Source organism: Bombus terrestris, chromosome 10 (genome assembly GCF_910591885.1).
Source record: "Bombus terrestris chromosome 10, iyBomTerr1.2, whole genome shotgun sequence".
In the NCBI taxonomy this organism is placed as follows: domain Eukaryota; kingdom Metazoa; phylum Arthropoda; class Insecta; order Hymenoptera; family Apidae; genus Bombus; species Bombus terrestris.
Window position 1 is genome coordinate 16975833 of NC_063278.1, and position 17728 is coordinate 16993560.

Here is a 17728-nt window from a genome sequence, read left to right on the forward strand (position 1 = left end):
CACGATACGAATCATCGAAGTTAAAATGTGATCGTTCGGGTAACGGTCAGGAATAAAGACGAAAGGTCAACAACCCTATTGTAGCTCAAGCGCGGCTGCTTTCCTTTCAAAGGATCCTTTTCGACAATGAAAAGAAAACGACGAGCGACGCCACGTTCCATGATGCGAGTCATTGTCGGCATTGTTAGCGGAAAATATCGATGATCAGAGTGCAAGGGGAAGATGAAAAAATAGAACGAGAAAGATAGAAAGAAGAAGGCTAGACGCGATGGCATAATATCTATTGGAAACGGATCATCGTTCTTCCCTTTATGCAATTCTCTCTCTTTCTCTTTCCCTCTCTCTCTCTCTCATGCACACACACACACACACACACACACTCGCCTTCCTCTTACTTTTCTGAATCTTCTCTTGCCAGCATTTTCTTCTCTCGATAAGCCGCAGGAATTGAAGCTACGGCGAGACTAGGAAGAGGATAATGGGCCTGGTCGCTCTGCAGTGTATTTACCTGTTGTAGTGGGCACGTGGATCGACAGAATGAAGAGTAGGTTCATTGTCTGGTTGGAAAGATCGCGACGCGTAAGGACACATGGGTGCCACGTTGTCCACAGTCCGGACAAGCGACTACTTCCTCCGTAGCAAAGAATCAACGATTACGCTCTTCCTTCGTGCCCGTATATATAATCAGTGTGCATTGAGCACTCTTTAGTAACTCCGTAGACACTCTCACGTGTGCGATGGAATCTATCAGAACACCGACGTCTTAATTATCTCTTACGCTCCGGCGAGTGGCTCGGTTGGAATAATTATACATGCTTCTAATTGCGTCGCTCTTAATCATTACCTACTACTTCTGCTAAAGAGTTGGTAGCAATAGCTAGGCTAGACTTTGAAATTACCAAGTGTCTTTATTACCATCTCTTTCATCTTCCTCTAAATATAGAATTTACAAGACATTTTTCCCTTCATTAAAACAATGAATTTTTGTCTTTTCTTCTTTCTCTCTCTTCACTGTGTGTTTCAGGTCACATTCAGCTTTTGAGATTATTAGAGGGCCATGGTGAGAATCATCAGTGGGATAGAGAGTGTCTATAACGATGGCTGTAGGAATCAGTATCTTTCTCTAGAAAATCTACAGCTTTCTATATTTCCCATCTTCTATTTCACAGAAAATCTATATGCTTTTAATATTGCATTTAATAGCTGGGGTAGACTTTGAAATTATCAACTGTCTTTATTACCATCTCTTTCTTGTTGCTTTAAATATAGAACTTACAGGACATTTTTCCCTTCATTAAAACAATGAATTTTTGTCTTTTCTTCTTTCTCTCTCTTCACTGTGTGTTTCAGGTCACATTCAGCTTTTGAGATTATTAGAGGGCCATGGTGAGAATCATCAGTGGGATAGAGAGTATCTATAACGATGGTTGTAGGAATCAGTATCTTTCTCTAGAAAATCTACAGCTTTCTATATTTCCTATTTTCTATTTCACAGAAAATCTATATGCTTTTAATATTGCATTTAACAGCTAGGCTGGGCTTTGTAATTACCAAGTGTCTTTATTACCATCTCTGTCTTGTTGCTTTAAATATAGAACTTACAGGACATTTTTCCCTTCATTAAAACAATGAATTTTGGTCTTTTCTTCTTTCTCCCTTTTCACTGTGTGTTTCAGGTGACATTCAGTTTTTGAGATCATCAGTGGAATAGAGCGTATCTATAACGATGGTTGTAGGAATCAGTATCTTTCTCTAGAAAATCTACAACTTTCTATATTTCCAACTTTCCATTTTCTACATTCTATTTTCTATTTCACAGAAAATTTTAATATTGCATTTAAGGTTATTAGGATATATCCAGTAGAGTTTCGCAGATGTTTAGTTCAGTGTAACTTTGTAACTAAATTATATTCTACCAGAAATTGGCACACACCTATTTTTGAATGGTAATATAGGTACATAAATAACGCAATCATTATTAATACATCTGCATCATTGCGCACCACATTAATATATATTAAATTACAAAATCGATAGCATACAACGTAACAACTTTAGAAATCGTCCTTCTTCTCTTTTTACACATATGCACGTCCGTAAACTATGTTTGGAAAATATAGCAGTTGGCGACTTCATTTTCCAAAGTGCGAAGTAACAGGAAAAAGATAGTTTAAAGAGAAAAATGGCAAAAGATGCTGTGATTTTACAAAACTGAATTAAAATTGAGAAATTAATATACGATATAATTCTACGTCCTATAATGGACTAATATTTAGTACGGACGAAATGTTTAACACAAATTTTACTTGCATTCATTTTTTACCCACGAACAATTTTTCTCTTTTATCTCTACGCACGTATCGATTTTCAACTTTCTCCTGTCCGTCACTGTATGCCATAGATAAAAGCAAATACTCGCATATTTATTTATTCCACGTAGCGAAACTTGCTAATGTCAGTTGGTAATAATATGGAAGCGGAAAGCGACATATCTAAGACTCCGTCTGCAATCGCAATTCTTCTGGGAAAGATAACAGGGACATTAGATTTTCAAATCAGTTCGGCAACCGGTTCGAGAGAAAACAGGGATCAAAGGAATCATTCTTTTTGAAGTAGTACAACACTCTGTGAATCAACAATATAGTTCTTATGTATACGAATTCTGGATTTCATCAACCGGATCTGAAATACAAGAAAGTCTGTTGAAAATTGGACGAATACTCTGATTTTGAAAACATTTTCAAATTCCACTAACGCTATTATGAAATTCAACTAGCTGTGGTTAAATAAATTTTATGCAGAAGCAATAGTACTTGTTAGACTCCTTTGAGATAAACGTGACTCAATCTATGCTACTCACCCTAAGTTATTCTTACCTCATTACAAGACATTTAGTACTAGCAATGATGTACACATTTTGCAGAGATGACAAAAGAGTACTTGAGCAGTGAGTTACTGGCTACAGTTCTAAAGCTGAATATTTGATAGAGTCGTATTTAAACGTTTATTATAAGCTCAAGATGGCTAGCTATTCACGTTGTATAGCAATTTTTTATTACATATATATGTTCACAATAAATATCTTGCAATTTCTACATACATTTTCCGATTGGTTTCAAATTTCGCCAATACAATCACGACAGTTGTGTCTCATCGTATATACATAGCCCTAATGAAACTCGGCGAGAATATTGTTAGCTATTGTTCTCACGTAGCAACAATCTGGCGGTACTTCAGATTTGCTGGATTTCAAGCTTCCATCGACTTATCAGCAGAATTTCTGAAGAATTATTACGTCGATGAAGGTGAATAATTAAATTCTGTATGTGGGTCAGAATTTGAAGAAAATGATTTTCAACTTTCTCGTCGCTTTCCCCACAGCCAAAGAAGAAATATCAAAATATAGCAATAGATATAGCAAAAGAGTCATCCAACATCGAAACCCCCTAATTGCTAAATTACTCAACAGGTCGGACCAGATCCGCGGGCTAAAAAGACACAACCCGTTAGACCTAAGCACAAGATTTAACTAAATATTTCGATTAAGTGATATTTATAATAATTATTTATAAATTATACTTATCTATAATAAGCATTAGCTTATTATAAATAATTAGCCATGTCACTGCGCCACATCAGAGAAAACTACTTATAATTCTCAATGCGAGAATTGATAGTAAAAAAAAAGTAAATAAAAAACAAAAAGAACTTTCTCGTCGCATCTCGGGTGAATGCTAACATCTTCTCTTCCTCGAGAGATGCTCTCGAACCCGCAAGGATTCTTCTTCCCCAAGCAGGTCCAGAAACGTTCATTTTCTAACATGCTTCTTTCAAAATGTTTGATGTAACGCAAACGAAAAAATGTCCATATGTCGCAATATTTTTGCGAACGAGCATACCTTGGAATTGTTTTATCACTGTAAATCAGTTGTTTGATTACGAGTCTAAACCGAAGACAATCGGCGATTACTTGAGAATAATTCCGATGGAAATGAATTTCCTCGTGTCACGCTTATCGATGATCGCGGCCACGATGCTACAGACTGCTGTCGGCTCGCAACAAAAGGCGTTCAAGTGCTTTTCACCAAATCGGGACTCTCGCACGTGCTACTTTGTACATAGGTGTGCTACGTGCCAGGTTCAGTGGATGGCTGTGCTCGATTACACAGAACTCGAACCAGAGCATGTGCATCTGCCTTATACATGATCGCAGAGCGCTCTACTCTACACAGAAAATACTGTTAAACGAGATAAAAACAGCGAGCGAATGAGAGATAGGTGCCGAGCGAGTTTACGTTTGTAGGATGACTGCTTTCGGCGTCTGCAGCCGGCATCGACAACTGTCGCAAGAAATATGCAGCCAAATATCAGCACAATAGAGCCTTTTTCCACCACTCGTTACTCGAATAGCCTAACATCAGAACGCTGTATTATCCAAATTTATGAATTTTTTATTAGCGATCATATAGAACCTATGCTATCCTTTGATCGATTCAGTGAATTGTTATTCTATGAATTTAATCTGAATTCTAAGAATCAGAACAGATACGAAAATACGATGCAATTAAAAAAGGCGAAGGCGGCGCAGCTACAGAATCAGAAGCAGAAGTATTAGGTCATCCTGTAAGATCGTGCCGATCTTTGTGTATACATTTCATATTTTAAAGATTAACAAGAGAACTTTTATCGAGACGGAATAATGAAAAATGGGAAGAAGTCGTACAAGGAGAGGGGGATTACATTTTTTCATGAAACTGAAAGGTATGTAAACAATCTTAACATATATAACCGCTCGAAAAACGGTACGAACTTATGGGATGACCTAATACATGGCGTTGGAAACGTCAGCAGAATCAAAGGCATTAAAAACAAAAACACGATATTGAAAATTATCCGAAGCATGTAGATTCCTCGGTAGACAAACCTTAAGTACACCGACGTAATGAAATGGCTTCGTCACGAGATGAAAATAACGACGATTTTATACAAATGGAAACGACAAACGAAAGTGGTAACGAAGCATTTGCGGTACTCGAAAAAGGGCATCGATGGTTCCAAGTATACGAAGAATTCATTTTCCAAAGTGCGAGGTAACAGGAAGAAGATAGTTTAAGGAGAAAAATGGCAGAAGATGCTGTGATTTTACAAAACTGAATTAAAATTGAGAAATTAATGTACAATATAATTCTATTAGGTCATCCCATAAGTTCGTGCCGACCTTTGTGCATACATTTCATATTTCAAAGAAAAATAAGAGAACTTTTATCGAGACGGAATAATGAAAAATGGGAAGAAGTTGTACAACGAGAGGGGGATTACATTTTTTCATGAAACTGAAAGGTATGTAAACAATCTTAATATATATATAACCGCTCGAAAAACGGCACGAACTTATGGGACGACCTAATACGTCCTATAATGAACGAATATTTAGTAACTTTATGGAGTTGCTTACGTTGAAAGAAACATGTAACATACCAAAAAGACATGGAACGCATAAACATTTAACGAAACTATCGATTAATCTTAATACGTATTTAACCCATTTGCATCCAAGCGCGGATTAATCCGCGCGCTGCGACTGCTTTTTATTTCAGCCGCTAAGTATTCTTCAGATGTGAGAGATCACGTTTGACCCGTTCGTCAGCATCTCGCCTATATCAGTTTATCGTATTGACCATTTTAAAGAATTCCACGAGAAATAATATGATTTAATTTCTTATTTCTTATCTTTTTAAATAAATAATTTTCTCTTTTTTCCTCTGTTATAAAGAACGTAAGGTGCGATGTTTGCTAAGTAACATCGTCTACCAATCGTTTTGAACGGTAAATTTTCGATAAACTCCATGAAGAATTCGGATGTCATTTATTGCACCTACGACCGACCGCGCGCAGTGATAGGGACCAGTCCTCTTAAGTAGGACCATGATGCAAATGGGTTAAGTAAACGCAATGTCTCTCTGTTAGTTCGGATAAGGCAGGCTCTACTGCATTTAGAATTACTTAGGATTATTTTACTTTATGGTATTTAGTATTTTACGTTAAAGACAACGCGCGGTTTTTGATACATTTATCGATAATCGCCAAGATAAATGTTAATGCCGTGTCAGTATGAAACCACGTGTCAATTAGCACATGTCAGCAGATTAGATAAATGTCTCTTTCTTTGTGTCTTCCGAGTAAACCCGAGTTTTCTATCCTGCGTTAACGCGCTTTGTAATATCTTCCTCTTTATATCTTCTAATAATATCTGCTACAATTAATACTTGACACTAACAATTGTGCAGTTTCACGACAACTTACAAACTTTTCTCTATGATAAATTTCAACTCGCCCTTCGACAGAACCATTATATTTTCTCGTTTATTTTAGACTTCTTGGTACGCTAAAAAATATTGACGTTAATTTCTTCCAGGCGTTAATTACACGAACTAATTATACGAAGTAAATCTGTTTCGCAGTTTGAACTGTTTCTAAGAACTGCTACATCGCAGAACGTAATTGAATATTAACGCGACGTGAAAATGAGGCAATTTTTCGTTCAAAATTCACTGTACAATAATTTCCTCTTACACAAGCCACAAATACAAACAGTGTCCTGTCTGAATATGAATATGATTAATTCTCATGCATTTTTTCACATCGTGTTCATAGCTCGTTTAACGAAAACGAATTAAACCTACTTTTATTTCTTACATAGGCATAGATTTAACGTCGTATCAAGTACAAAACGGATATGGTTAAAGTATCATGTCAATTATTTTGCTTTCAAGAATTAAATTGCTTTCCTTTCTTTAATTGGTATAGCTTTTTGCGGTGGATTTACCAAGAACAGAAGTAACGAACGGGGAAGCGTTATTTTTCATTTTTCTTGTTCCCCTCGTGTCTCACATACCTTTATTGTTTTTAGTACTCTCCTAAATGACCAACGTAACACAGTAGAACTTGGTACATTGGAACGAAATTGTAGTTAGCGCGCAATTAAATGAACTCCTGCCGATTGATTCCACTTGTCTAAACCTCCATTACTCGAACGAAAAATCTTGAGCGATGGGATGAATCAGTGAATTTCAATCACACCAACTGCTTGCTGTCTGACAGGTTCGTACAAACGAGGTTTTATCGTGCGTAATCTTCAATATAGTAGAATCTTGATCGTCAGGATTAAACCTGACACACGTTAATCGAATTTTTTTTCGATAATAATTGTTTTCATTCGAGAGACCATCATTGATCTCTCCATTTCTCTCTTGACCTCTTTTACAAATATTGCTACTAAGCAGAAATTTCCGAATAAAAAGGTAATAATTTCTGGCAATTTCTATTCTGCATCGCCCAATTTTTCATATTGCTTTGCGTTTGCAAACTTTTATTCCCGAAATGTGAATTACACACTGCAGTTTACGTTCTTCTTTCCACCTCTTGATGCAAATATAATTTGCAACAGTACATTTTCAAAAGTGTACTTAAACTGTCGCGTTTATTGTAGCATTTTCATAGTAACGATAATTCAATTCGTATTATTTCGTAGTAGCAATTTCTCACGACCCCAAATATTTGACATCGCGGAAATGAAACGTTTCGCGGACACTGTACATGACTTTAATTAAAATTTATTTGAGAAAGTAAAAAAAAAAAAAAAGAAAATAATAATAAAAGTGGCCAAAAGGGAATGCTGAAATCGATATTAATACTCTGACAGATTGTGCTTTTAATGGAGAGATTTAACGAGAAACTTTGACGACCTCTCGCCTATCATACTTTGCGCGATGTAATTTCAATTTACCAGACAAGTTTTAATCAAAGATGAATAGAATTAAACTGTTATGTTCATACAAGAAGTTTGTCGAGAAAAAGAACGAAGCAAGCGATGAGATCTATTATCCTCGCCAAGTTCAAAAAAAGCCCTTTTGTTCCGCATTGTTCTCCATTGCGTAAGATAACGCAGCAGCGTTTCACACCCGAGGCTGTCCGATGAATATAGCGTTGCAAGTAGGTTAACGCTGGGAAATCGTATTGCTAAGTTGTTGCCGAAATCCCAGCAGTAAAGTAAACAGTAGCCCGCATAATGTGCTTCGCGAAATAAAAGCCAAACAGATTTTATTGCCGCCGGAGAACAAACTTTCTAAATTACCGTTCGCAGGACATAAACCTCGTTACATTCTGCACGAAACGATTCTTAAATTTTAATGGTTTCTCAACATGCATAGAGACTTGGAAAATAAGCAAACTGTGCGGCGGTGCCTTAGAATTAGGCCCGTAATTTCGATTTTGTTTAAACTTGAATATATGGAAAAAGGATTGTTTGAGAAGGTGAAAATATCATTTGAAGAAGACGCTGCGAACAATTCTAAGTGCTTTTAATTTCGTATTAAAAGTAAGCCTAAACCAAAGCTAGAACTCACGTTGAATTTTGTAATTTTTATTTTGAAATAAGTAATTATTAATTGATTATTTTGAAGTAAGTAATTTCAATAAAGTAAACCTAAACCAAAGCTAGAACACACGTTGAATTTTGTCATTTTTATTTTGAAATAAGTAATTATTAATTAATTATTTTGAAGTAAGTAATTTTAATAAAGTAAACCTAAACCAAAGCTAGAACTCACGTTAAATTTTGTAATTTTTATGTTGAAATAAGTAATTATTAATAGTAGTTATTATTATTATTAATTAATTATTTTGAAGTAAGTAATTTTAATAAAGTAAACCTAAACTAAAGCTAGAACTCACGTAGAATTTTGTGATTTTTATTTTGAAATAAGTAATTATTAATTGATTATTTTGAAGTAAGTAATTTCAATAAAGTAAACCTAAACCAACGCTAGAATACACGTTGAATTTTGTCATTTTTATTTTGAAATAAGTAATTATTAATTAATTATTTTGAAGTAAGTAATTTTAATAAAGTAAACCTAAACTAAAGCTAGAACTCACGTTGAATTTTGTGATTTTTATTTTGAAATAAGTAATTATTAATTGATTATTTTGAAGTAAGTAATTTTAATAAAGTAAACCTAAACCAAAGCTGGAACTCACGTTGAATTTTGTAATTTTTATTTTGAAATAAGTAATTATTAATAGCAGTTATTATTATTATTAATTAATTATTTTGATGTAAATAATTTTAATAAAGTAAACCTAAACCAAAGCTAGAACTCACGTTGAATTTTGTGATTTTTATGTTGAAATAAGTAATTATTAATAGTAGTTATTATTATTATTAATTAATTATTCTGAAGTAAATAATTTTAATAAAGTAAACCTAGACCAAAGCTGGAAGTCACGTTGAATTTTGTAATTTTTATTTTGAAATTTGTTTAGTGTGCAAGTAAGTGGCCACATCGATATTTAAAAAGATAAAATATGATTTTAAAAAACTGTTGCAAGCAATTCTAAATACTTTTAATAACATACTAAAGCTAAATCTGAAGATTTATCTATATAAAGACAAATTCAGTGACAGTAAACGCTAAAAAGTAAACAGATGAAAAAGAAAGGCTCAATTTAATGTTTATTAACGATGAATGCGAGTAACAAAGAATAATAGATAAATAATAAATAAAAGTATAAATCATCCAGCGCTAAAACGTGCAGCTAACAAATTGCAATAGGTGAGAACCTAAATTGCAAAATAGAATACATACGTGCGTACATTATGGGCATTTATACATTTAGTATTCCAAAAAATTGGGGTTTATGATACTTCATCGCATAGCCGCCTATGCTAAAAATTTATTTATATTAATTAATGATTGTAACAAAAGTAAGTTTAATTAAACTCAGTATTTTTTTTTTTTTTTTAAGCAAACTTATCTGTGTTACAACCCAATAAATCTACGTACAAAATGATTCATAAATAAACGCCCACACTTTAGAAAGCGAATATACACATTGAAGCAAGTAAAAAGCATCATATGAAAATACGTGCTACGTAGTTTAGTTTTCGAATTATGGATATTCAATGAAAATGTTCAAGTGTTCTGCCTACACTGCCCACACTGTCTCGATATTTATACTGCACGTCTTAACGTTGCCTGAATACACAGCTGAAGTATTAGGTTGTCCGGAAAGTTTCTTTCGTTTCATAAGGAAACAATAGACGCACAATCTTTTTTGTTTTATATTAGTTTATTGAATTATGCACAAACATAATAATAGATATATAACGAAATGGCTCAATGAAATAATATAAAACAGAAATTATTGTTTATCTATTATCACCTTATGAAACGAAAGAAACTTTTCGGACAACCTAATATATTTTGATCTATAGTAAAATTTAAGACTTTTATCTTTCCCCTATCAGAACAATAACAAAGTCACAAGGATATAATACAGGCTTGAAATCCTGTCTGGTTGATTACTACACGAAGAAGCTAAATTATCTACAAAATGTTTTCTATTCGTGGATCAGCCTATACATTATGAGAATTACTATCTCGATTGACGATTAGACTGAATTTTTCTGCAATTAGGGAAAACACTAAGATAATGAAATGTTGAAAATGCTGTATAATATGCAAAAATATGCACAGTATTCGTTACAATATTTACCGAGTAAAACAAATATTTGCTTTAGGTTTCTATAAAATCGTGAATTTGCATAAACATCCACAATCCATCGACGACGATTATATCTAATAGAATTCTACGGATATTTTCGAATAAAAGTCAGTCAAGTCCAGGCCATTTCCTTTTCGCAATTGTTATTAAAGAATGGCCTAACGTACGGAGTTAGAGTTGCCCGTTTATATTCTGAATCGTCGATAACGAACCTTGAATTTCAAGCTTCGAATCCGATCATGATCTTCTATTTCCGACACGATGGCACTGCAATTCGCAAATTGAATTTCAGATTGCGAAATTGAAACTTCAAATTCGAAAGATCAAGTATGAATATCAAACCGGTTGGTATTGATTTTCGCCAAGAAACGATGAATCGGCCGTGTCCCTTGCGTCACTCTCATTTCGCGGAACATCGAATCCGATTCGGTTTCGCAAATACACGTTTTTACGAACAGTTAGTGCGTGCACCGTGGCCAGTTGCCTGTTGTTCCTCTGAACAAAGCTTTCTTCGCCGCAACGTAACTCAGCTGCGAAGTGTGAGCCGCGTTTCGCGCCTCGAGCGATCAGAAAATCCTCCGAGTATTTGCACTCGAAATATAACGACATTCACAACGCAAATACCGGAAGAAACCATAGTTTCGCTATAGAACGTGGTTCAATTAAATGGGTTCACCTAGAAATCTGAATTATTTGTCGTTGCATAAAAAAGCTTCTCAGGAGAAAGTTACGCGGTTTCAGAGAGCACGTGTAAAGCTGGAAATAGGCTAAAATAGAATTTTAGTGATCATATTTTTACGAGATCTCAAGGTGACTGGAATATTTCATCGATGATCCTATATTTATTTCTGGATATCTTCGTCGAGTGTGAAAAACAAATTCGACCACGTTGGCAACACTCGACCGACCTTCTTCTATGACTAGGCATTAAATCTCTACAAAGTCCACGGTGCTCAATCAGCACAATTGAACTAACGTAATTCACGCTGACGTTTTTCTAACGCGATAAACGTCTACGTGCTAAACTAAATGAACCCACGCCAATAGACCAATTTACCGAATGGCCTTACTGGAAAAAAGCGTGGGCAAAGAAGAAAAAGAAATTAATGTAGCCCGTCACCATAACAGAAAATTTACAGACATCCATCGATCAACTTCAAAAGTGGTGGAAAAAATCAGGCCTAAAGTTCTCAGCGAACCGCCCAACATCCCCGAAATTGTTTCTAGGAAACACAGGGATAGAATACCTGAAGAACATTAAGCTTCTTGGGCTCGTTTTCTACAGCAAATTAACATCCCCCATACGAAGCACCTAAAAGAATGCCGCGCAAAAAGACCGAGCATCGCAAAATCATTAGCCAACGACAACTGAACGATAGAACAGGAAATTCATTTAAACAGAAAAGGATTTATTTCAGTAACAAAGTGGATCACGTTACGATAATTCCTATTAAACGTGGAAGTTATGTCGCGGTATCGACACTTTGTTGGTACAGTGCAGTTAGCTATCTTTGATTGGTAACTGGTTCTCGTCATGCCATTCACCGGCAACAAAGAACAGCTTCTGCATTCTCCTGGACGCGTGCGTTTAATCACTGTAAATTCCATTTACCGGTGTGACGCAACCTTTTGACAAAAGCGATACCTAATACCGTGTGTATACGGGGGGCCGACGTTAATCGGCTCCTGCTACCGCAATAACAAGGCAGATCAGCGCACGAAGCGAGACCTTTGCACGATGGCTCACGGGGATTACGTAGACCGGTTGAAACGACAGAAACGCCAGAAACGACGGATACGTGCTCCAACGACGAGATAGTTGGGCAAGTTGCCACAACGTCCACCCGGACCCGCTCTAGCTTCTAGGAACCTAGACTAATTACCTACATACTATCAGTCGCCAGCTGGCCTTCGTGATGCTGACCTGCCTGCAGTTCGGCGCGATCGTTTTTCTATCACGGCGACCGAGACTAACGGGTCGGGATGGATAGACACGCAGCATGTCCTTCTTTATCCTTGAAGAAGAAAATCTCTGGAAACGGCGCAACGCGCCACTAATTAATCGATTGATCGATCGATCCGGTCGAGTAAAATTGTGTAATTAATTGACTAATTAATTAAGGCCGTGGCTTGTCGTCTCCGAATACGGTCGCCGGTGAGCACGGAAGGAACGTTGATTATAAGCCCTCAGGTTGATTGTTATAGGTGGTTAATTAATTGCTCTGGGTATCGAAATTACGCAGTTCCCAGTGTTTTCGCAGATTTATCGGCGAAGTGTCTGTCAACGACGACCCCTTCAATTACCCTAAAAGTATCGGAAAAGAACGACTTGTAATTTTGTACGTGGTTAGAGCTTTCTATCGTTTCCCACGTATTCGTGATTTTAATCTCGCCCGAGATCATTTTTATTATTTTTATTCGCACGATCGAAGGAATGAAACCTGTATAAAGATTTTTTATACGTCTGTATATTATGTGCATTTTGTACATCTCTGCGGCTTTAAATTTAGTTTCACACGAATGCATAAAACTGCCCAGTCTACTAATAATTTAACGTGAATTTAGCGAGCAGGCAGACACTTTCTACGCTAAAGTTACATTTTAATGGTTACGTGTGTCCTTAAACAACGTTACTTCGTAAAGCATAGGAATGAATTAAAATCTTTGTCTATCTTTACCTCTAATTTCGAAAAACTAGTTTTTAAAATGTAGAAAAACCTAGAGAAGAAATTATATCTTCCCGTTTAAAGAAGCGAAAGCAATGACAGTAATTCAAAGGAAGAAAATCCAATCTCCAATTTTGATCCGAAACTCTAAAACGAATTAAACTAAGTATAGCATTTTCTATAATACTTGAGAGGTAAAATAATATCCTAGCGAGGTTCCATTTTGTTAATTATACTCGCGAAAATTTGCTTAAAAATCCGCAGTCTCCTTATCGTCGTACTATGCGATAGGGTTACGGTAAAGGATCAAGTTGGCCGTAATATTTAGTCCTTTTTCCATGACATTTAATTTCACCACTTTGCGCGTGAGTCATCCATCGTTACTCTTATCGTTACTATTTATCCTCTTTCTGCTCTTCCTGTTCTTTTATGCTAAGACTGTTACCGGACTGGAAATGGAATGCAGTTAGGTGATCTTTAATCGCTTCAGCTCGCAAAACTTTTCACGGTTAGGTTTAACTGTTAACTACTCGCGCCAAAGGGAAGCACATTGCGCGTTCAAGCTGCATAATTTCGCGAGTTTTGTAGCTACACATTCAGCCGGAAAGCTACGGCGAAGGATACAGTTAACCGAAGAGGTCCGCCCTGAGAATCAGATTACTGTTTGGGCCCAGGTTACCGAACGTAATTATCTTACGATTAGCAAGTGCTCTAGTGCTGTTCCAAACCAGGCTACTTCTACAGTTCTGACCGCTATTAGAACCTGCAAAGCAAACTGCGCCAACTACAATGCCTTTAGAAACTTGACCAACGCCTACGCTGCAACCCGGCAAGTTGATAATGAGAATGACGGTTGCAGAATCGATAAACCGAACGTAATTATATGTGAACAATCGTTAATTTATAGTGAAATAATTGTATGTACGCTTGCGCTCAAAACTTTCAAGCACTTTTTGCTTTGCGAACAGAACTAGCTTTTTGTGCATTTTCCCACCAACGAGAATACGTTGCATTTATAACTTTCGTCTTTAAATAGAATTAATTACGTTGTATATAATATTAGGTTGTCCGGGAAGTGTCTTTCTTTCGCAAACGTGTTTTTCACGACAGTGCAACTTCGTACAAACGTGAAACCAAGTGTGTGAAATGTCACGGTGTTTATCTCAACGGAAGAAAATGGATCGTACGTAATTCGACAAAGTGATATAAAACAAGAAACGTTGCGCGTCTATTATTTCCTCATAAACGAAAGAAACTTTTCGGACAACCTAATAGAAGAGTAATATCACGAAGAAAATATTTCTCTACATAAGAAAGTCATCGTCTTTTTTAAGTTAATTTATTTCGTGCATTCTCTGGGCAACAAGAATATATTGTAATCATAACTTTCGACTTTAGGTAGAATTAATTGCAGTTTAAATCACAGAAGAATAATATTACGAATTTCTTTACGTAAGCAAGTCACTGTTCCTTTTTCTTTCTAACGTGCTCGAAAATTTTGACTGACATGTATACAAAGACGATACAATCTGTGTATAACAATCAATGGTTTCAATGGTTTTGCAAATTGCTTTTCTACGAATTTCTACATGAAATTTTCCAATTACCTTAAGATTGAAGCCAAACCATTGACGACTAAAAGATCGGAACCTACGATGATATTGATAATTTGGAAACATTGCAGATTATCTGCCACATTTTTAATAGAAAATATTGTTTCCCTTTATTTGATCTTATTGTTTATCTGACTAATTTAATACGTATCTATGTACACGTATTACCTGCTATTACATAACAAATTCATCGCGATAATGAAGAGATTACGACGAGGGATACAAATAATGGAAATAAGCCATCGATGGAACGTATTAAAATGGTTTAATTAATCAATGCAGTACATTAAACTGCTATGCGCGTGGTTTCGAGAAAAAAACTCGGCAAACACGTCTGCACAAGCGCAACTTCAAGTAGGAAGTCTAATGAGCGAATGCGCCAATTAAAACGGCGCAGTAATTAAATGACTGATCGATGATGGGATTAATGTAATTACGACAAAGTAACGTTGCATTGGACGGTATAATCAATAGATACTCGCTAATGGCATCAACGAGAGTCGATTATATGCTATACGTCCTTGTATTCATTTAATCCGTCATTAACCCGAGACCATGTAAAACGACATCAGTTGATTATGGATAATTATAAAGTCATACCGATGGAATGTCAAATATTACAGTATCTATGTCTATTCTTGAATCATGCTATGTGCGCTGCTCTTTCTTATATAAGTAATATGCCGATTTTTATGCATTTGTGAGGACGCTTAAAGGTGCATAGAATAAGTACGTTACGTGCAAAAATGTACAGGGCGTTCCAGTCTTTTCTGGCCGAACATTTCCAGTACGTTCTACGAGTCAAGACAGCAAAATGTGTCATTGGAGGCATCGTTAAAGAATTTCAAAGAGTAATAAATAGAATTTATTGCCGCCGTCAATCATGTATTGACAGCAGCGAGGAACATTTTGAAATGAAGTTATGGTTGGAGTGTTCGAGGTGTCACGTTACCTTCTGACTACTGCCGCATGTAAATATTTCTGATACTTTGTACCGCAGTACCTCTGATTTCCTATATTTTTTTTAGATAACTCTTTAACAATGCTGCCAATGATGTTTATACGACGTCACAATGTAGTGGCATTTGACCGAAAAATCTGCACCTCCCTGTATATTGGATTGTAATAAAAAATTCGTTCTGGTTCTACCATAATTATACGTATTACGTATTATATTGTAACAAATGTAAAAACAGAACGAATTTATGTTACAACCCAATAAAATACAGGGAACAAAGTACTCTGTAGAATATTTAGTAGGCGATAGAATTTTGTAAATACCTAGATTCCACTTCGTTAAATTATATCTTTTTAATTTACATTTATAAAAATGCGCATAATTATTCGCAGCCTAACGATTAGTATTTCTAAAAAAAAGTAAAAGATTTTCATCATTGAGCATCGTCCGGGTTATTAAAATTGCCAAGTGCAATTGTAATGAGCGTTTGCAATTGAAATTTCATTGTCCATCGATCGATTCTATATATGGGAGTTAAAAAATTAACACAGCTCACCTGATAGTTGTAATGTGGCAAATTCGATACAGACTAAGCAGCAGCTTACCTGAAATAAAATACGACAGAATGTAATTAACAATTTCGTAAAAGAATATCTTCGTAGTTAAAATGTACATATTAGTATATAGCATTAAATTTCAAATTTAGCTACTTCTGTCAAGATTACTTCGTAACTCCTTTATTTATCTATGTATTTAATTAAGATTTCATGGATTCATGAGACTAAATTAATATTCGTAGAATGGAAATTTTAATTTCAGATCGTAAGAAACGAATCAGAAATAATTTTCTGAAGTTTAAACGGTTAAGAGGCACACGGTGGCAATGAAGAAGCAGTAAATTTGCAAATCTACGGTCAATTGATCTTCGTTAATTCTAAACACACACTACCTAGGCATACTATTTCTTAATAAAAGTCCATTCCATCAATAATTAAGTTTCCAGCGAATCAGCTGATATAAAAAATTCAGCAGACCATACCTTCTCCCCTAATCCAAATAAACATAATTTACGCCTATCTGTACGAATTTATTTCATCGTTATTTCATTCTTTATCTCTAGCTTCGGTCTATTTTATCGTACACGTCGCTGGATTAAGACCATTGTTGTTAAAAAATTAACAGTTGCTATCTTTCTTTTGCAATGCTCTAATCACACAATAGTAAGTGCTCTCTATACGTTGAAACATGTTGCGATGCACCGACACTTTGGTTTCATGAAATTTGCAACAGTTTCAGCTCACCTCTGCATTACCGATTCTCCTCAGTTTGCGATGTGGTGCCAGCGTTGAAACGCGTGTTTCGAAATGTTTAATTATTTTTCAGCTCCAGTATTATTATCATTAACTCGTTAAAGACCAAGCTGTGAAATAACGTGTAAAAGCTACGTGAATCGGACTTTATCAAACTTTCACGAGAACCGGAATTTTACTCGGAAATTTCATTGAATCGAAACCTTAAAAATTCAAAGGAGATTTTGGCTCCTCCCTTGAGGTTCGAGTCAGCGAGGCTCGACTTTTACGACTGAAATTCATTTTCAAATTCAATAAGATGGAATAATATGTCAATAACGTGTAACGTTGGTCCTTAACAGGTTAATAAGAGGTACGACGACCATAAAGAATAGAAAATTATAAAAGGTTGCTTTCGGGAGGAAATTTATTCCCCTAGAAAATTATATTCGGTTCCCTGGTTCCCGCCTCGACACAAGCTGCTTTCGATACAGATCTATGTATGTACATACATCGTAACATGTATCATGAATTCTAGAGGTATCGATGCCATGCATCGCAACATGTTTCGACGTGTAGAGCCTCCTTAGTTCGATCTGTGATACAAGCGTAGGTTAATTTGACCTAAATTTCGAG

General features: G+C 35.7%; 1 protein-coding gene across 1 annotated transcript in view; it reads right to left on the reverse strand.

The window, feature by feature from the left end:
- Window positions 1–16378, reverse strand: part of LOC100648870 (CCR4-NOT transcription complex subunit 6-like) — a 412731-nt gene extending 396353 nt beyond the window's left edge. Inside the window, exon 1 of the mRNA XM_012313159.3 lies at window positions 16360–16378. The gene's annotated coding sequence lies outside the window, so the exon portion shown is untranslated. The remainder of the gene's footprint in view (window positions 1–16359) is intronic.
- Window positions 16379–17728: the final 1350 nt, after the last annotated feature.